The 5492-nt window shown below is 33.9% G+C and overlaps 1 protein-coding gene across 1 annotated transcript in view; it reads right to left on the bottom strand.

Annotated features, from left to right (window-relative positions):
• Positions 1 to 1549, bottom strand: part of LOC117115853 (serine/threonine-protein phosphatase 4 catalytic subunit) — a 15035-nt gene extending 13486 nt beyond the window's left edge. The window contains exon 1 of the mRNA XM_033259799.1: positions 1393 to 1549. The gene's annotated coding sequence lies outside the window, so the exon portion shown is untranslated. The remainder of the gene's footprint in view (positions 1 to 1392) is intronic.
• Between the last annotated feature and the right edge of the window lie 3943 nt (positions 1550 to 5492).

Genomic DNA, 5492 nt, shown 5'->3' on the forward strand with positions numbered 1-5492 from the left:
TTTAATAGGCCTTTTTCACGAATCGGTAGACATCTTGAAGTGATGACAAACATTGCGAATCAGCGGTGCGTAACCAACAGAAATAAGATAAGCTTTTGGGCTGATTTTTTGACATCATGTTATTTAAAAAATAATAACTCTATAACGGGGCGCCGTATCCAAAAAAAATTTCCAGCAAAATGTTCTTAAAAGACTAGTCTACACCACTATATGATTGAAAAAAAATTGAAAAATTTTGTTGACCTCTGAAATCAAGATTGAAAAATAAAAGCCTACAGTATCTCAGTAGTGTATAAATAGGTATATGCATTACAGTGCTGTAGTACTAGTAATACTCTGAACTAGCATTGTTTTAGTTACCATATGAGAGTTTCCTGTGTTAAAAACATGATTTACTATACTATACCTCTTTATAAAACATAACTTGTACTTTGTAATAAGAGAAATATGTATATTATCGCTACTTGGAACAGTAACAACTCGAAAGTCCTATGCTACTGCACTGTAATGCATTGGCCTATTTTAATACACTACTAAGATAGGCTTTTCTTTTTCAATCTTAATTTCAGAGGTCAAAAAAATTTTTACATTTTTTTTCAATCATATAATGGTGTAGACTGGTCTTTTAAGAATATTTTCCTGGAAACACTTTTTGGATACGACGCCCCGTTATGGAGTTATGATTTTTTAAATAACATGATGTCAGAAAATCAGCCCAAAAGCTTATCTTATTTCTGTTGGTTACGCACCGCTGATTCGCAATGTTTGTCATCACTTCAAGATGTCTACCGATTCGTGAAAAAGGCGTATAAAGTATGGTATTCGTTTCTTATTATTATTATATATTATATAAAGCTAATTTGGATTTTATCTATTATATCATAATTTATATATAGGCCATATATATTTAAATACGTATACATATATATATATCATTTATTTAAGAATAGGTTGAAAATTGGTTTCCTCCACTATTAAAGTATTTCATACATATGATTTTCGTTTCTTAATTCTATATAGGCTACTCAAATAGGCTAGGCCCCTAGTTAGTAGCCTACAGTAGGCCTAGACCTTAGCCCTCACTAGCTACAGTAGGCCTACCTACAATATTAGTAGAGTATACAGTGTCAGTGTACCTAGGCTTAGTAGTAAAGACAGCAGTAAGTCCTAGGTCTACTAGGCCCTACTTACAAGGCTTACAGGTAGGCCCTACTTACTAGGCTAGCTGTCAGTAGTGGTGCCTTCCTAGGGCCTAGGCACCTACCCCCTACCTACAGTAGGCCTAGGCTAGTCCTCTCTCTAGGCTAGTTTCGACACTGCTTGTTTTACATGAATGTTCACAGAAAAAAAAACATGAACGAATTACAAGTATACATCAATAATTGTACTTACATAATCAACACAAACTAAGACAGTTGTTTCACAACATGAGAGAGTTAATACATTAATAAGCTAAGATCATTGAAAATTACCACACAGACAAAATTGATCAACCTTGATCTCGCTCTCTCTCACACCACACAAAATTATGTGGAAACGTGTTGTTACGTCATAAGTTTATGTGTAGATTAGCCTCCAGAACGAATTAGACGTATTCGATGGTCGTTCTTCGTTAAACCACGCCCACCTGCGCAGCGGTAATAAAACTCTCAACGATGACGACCACCAGTTGAATAGAAAACTTGTAATACTCGACAAAACAAAATGGCTGTATAGTTACCGCGATACACGTTATTTGGTTTATCCGACTCTCCCCCACACAATACTTGTTTCAATGAACTATGTACAGTATACGTTTTCTTTGATGATGTGTGGAAATAAATGAATAAATGAAATGAAATGAAAACGTTGCGTAATCAAGATTGCTTCAACTTGTGGTAGTATGGGTTTTTCGTAAAAAAATTATTTTCATCCAGTTTTTTAATTCTGTTGTTAGCCTACAATTTTTTGACTCCATGTGGGTAAATATATAAATTTTTATTTTATGAAATTTAATCTAAGTTATACTACGCAAATGTTGTTTATAAAGTCACCAATCGGCCATTTTTTTAACTTAACGCTGATTATTAAAGCATAGAGATATAATAAGAATACTAAAGCGCTAACTGCAATGTATTCGATGTTCGAAATACACAGAGCTGTGTGTGTACCATCCAATATGGCTGCCATACGTTTAGCCAATTATTACTCCAATTTCGCCTAAGCGCCATCATTTACACAAAAATTCAGCACAGTTAGTTACCCGTATGTTTGAAACTCGAGCGTTGCGGTGTATAATTGGTGTAATGTACACGATTTTGATTTTCATTCCTTGGTACTTTATTTTTAAATAAGGTGCTCCACTTATCCTCGTTTTGGCTAAGATAGTTTAATAATTTGTTATTACCATTACTCATTATCATTAATGAAATAATAGTCAGTCAGAGGCCTTATTTATGAAAAAAAAAAACTCGTGCTCAACGAAATGAACCAGTCGAATAAGCCCAAAGTTTGCATTTTCCTAAAGGTGTCACTTTGTGCTTTGTGTCGGTTTTGGGGGGGCTAACTATTAATTTGTTTTCAACGAAGAAGGGGGACCAAAATACCATTACGATGTTCCAAAAATCAATTATTACAATATTGTTATTAAATAATATTAATAATATTTTTATCAATACTGTATTATTATTGCCATCATTCACGTAAGAAGTATTGCTGCCAAAGAAAAATATTTTGAGCCATTATCTCGTATGTACGATCGGTAATTAAGTTGTACGTACGAGATATTATCTCATACAATGCCCAAAAGGCCTATAAATATTTTTCTTGTGTTATGTATTGTGAAGTCAGGAGACATGGCGAAGGACTAATGCAACTAAATAGCGGACATGTTTTCTACCACATAGTTAAACACTAGTCAACTTTTGGAGTAGGATTTATAATCAATAAAAGTTTGCCAGGAAATATTCTAGAAATAAAAAGGAATTAACCACAGATTTGCTGTTCTTAATATCAAGATCAACAAAAGATACAACATGAAAATTGTTCTGACTTATGCACCAACATCAACATATAAAGCGACGAAGAAACGGAGCAGTACAAACATAACAGAAATTTTAAATCGCAAGAAGGAACATTAGGCTACACACTCAACCATAATCGGAGACTTCAATGCAAAAGTAGGTAAAATTGAAGATACAGACTGATCGAGGAGCAGTCGGCCAATTTGCATATGGTGAAATAAATGAAAGGGGAGACCAAGTAGATTTGCAATAAACCACAACTTCAAAATCATGAACACATTCTTTAGAAAAAAGGACCATCGAAAAAGGACATGGAGGAGCCCAGGGACGAACCCGAAATGAAATTGATCTGATCCTTTCAGAACCATTCGGGACCAGGAGGGTTTTAGTGGTCTTCATCAGATTTGGTCTCAATTAGAAGCCCTCAACTTAAAGAACCGGCACTAAAAGTGGTCTTTCAATCTCTGTGTAAGGGAAAATTAAGAAATGGTATAGTAATTGTAAGATCGTTGTATTAAGGGGCTGATCCAGAGATGTCCAGGGGGTGGGGGGGGAGAGCGAATGTTGGGCCGATCGAGACAACACTCTCCAAGGGTCTCCGGGGGCATGCCCCAGCGAAATCTTTGTGTTCTAGACGCCCGAAAATAACATTTGAGGAGTTCTGGGCTATATTTTTTTAAAATTTCTTTTTTTCTTCTTTTTTTCTTTTTTTACATCCCAAATCCGCCCCCTGGTATTCCAAGTAGGCCTATTTTTTGAATGAATGTAGGTTAAAGTTTGATTCTTATACTACTGCACTCGTTCTACCCAAATTATCATTACAACATTACTAACAACACCGTTCTACTAATAGGCCTAAAATTATTTTATGTTGTGTATTGTTAATGTATATCTATCATCATAATCAATCATATCTAATAACTGCATTAAATTCATTATATTCAATTTTTAATGTAGGCCTTTAATTGAAGGGACCATTTTTAGTTGGGTCTGCCAAAACCATGATATTTTACATTAATGCTTGAATGTTTTTTTTCAATGTGTTTTAGAAGATTACTCATGCTGCTACTGATTCATTATAAACAATTTCTCGGAGCCACACGTAAAGTCCGTTAGCGTCATGATACTAACACTATTGGTATTCAATATGAAGCACTGTATACACAAAACAACTGCTTTGAAGCATAGATTATTTTGATGTCTGTAAAACACAACTACATTGAAACCACATAATATTTTAAAAGTAGTAGAAAATTTTCAGTTTGGTCTGACAAAACCATATGGTCTTTGGTGTCTAATAGAATCTCTTTTATTAAAAACTGGCACTCAACCAGGGTCCCACGATGGAAGAATCCACATCCGGGAGACTTGTTTAAATGAGTTTTCTTAAAAAAATCTAAATCTGTGTATGTATGTGTGTGATAACCATTAAGTTTTGCACTAACTGCTGAGAGACAATTGATAATACAGTAGTAAAAACGTGTAAAAACATGCAAATATCATCATGAATTTGCGGGGAGATGGTTTATTTCGGGTGATTCTTGATTTGCTCGAGGGGGTGCGCTGGAGTCTTTCCTGTCGATTTACTACATGCTGTTATATTCAACATGTTTTTCCAATAAAACGTAATTAACATTGTCACTAACATTATCATTATCGTTATTCAATATGCAACAAAACACTGTACAAAAAACAGTGCATTGCCTAGTATTTTTTTTATGTGTAAGTCATATATAACACAATTTATTATAGAAAAATATGCATAACATCACTATTTATTTTATAGTGGTCTTTTTTTGGAGGGAAAATTTTCAGTTGGGTCAGCCAAACCCATGGTTTTGATCTCCAAAGAGGGGATCTTTAATTGGAGGGAAAAGCTAATGATAAAAGATACGGTAGGCATTCAACCGGGGCCACGGAAATGTAGTCTTTATTGGGTGGTCTTTTTAATTGGAGTGTCTTCAATAATAATAATTTTTATTAATAGGCCTATAGTTCCTTTTCTTTGCGGTTGCAAAGCGCTTCAATTGGAGGTGTCTTTAACTGGAGGGAGACCTGTATTAAAATAATATGTGACAATATTACATTTATACATACAATACATGAAAAAAAAACAAACAGACATAGACACATGTCTAAACTATACCATTTTACTGTATTTCCTGATGTAACTTACGGTACCCTACTAACATTTTGAAAAAGACTATATTGTCTAGAAAAACAGATAATGTATATTTCAAAAACATGAATACAACTCCAATAAAAAATGAATTAATGATGGTCAATGGATCGATGAATCATTCCATCAATCACTAAATCAACTAATTAGAAAATCAATCAATTATTGAGAAATTAATTAGTGAATCAAATAATCAATCAATCAATCATAGGTCTATAATCTCAAAATCGAATCCATCATTATAGGCCTAGCATGCATGAAACTTGAAAAACCCTCCTAATTATAACAACGCGAATTATAATGTATAGGCT

The sequence above is a fragment of the Anneissia japonica genome, unplaced genomic scaffold (assembly GCF_011630105.1).
Source record: "Anneissia japonica isolate Jap-2015-1 unplaced genomic scaffold, ASM1163010v1 scaffold199_len4679917_cov187, whole genome shotgun sequence".
Taxonomy (NCBI): Eukaryota; Metazoa; Echinodermata; class Crinoidea; order Comatulida; family Comatulidae; genus Anneissia; species Anneissia japonica.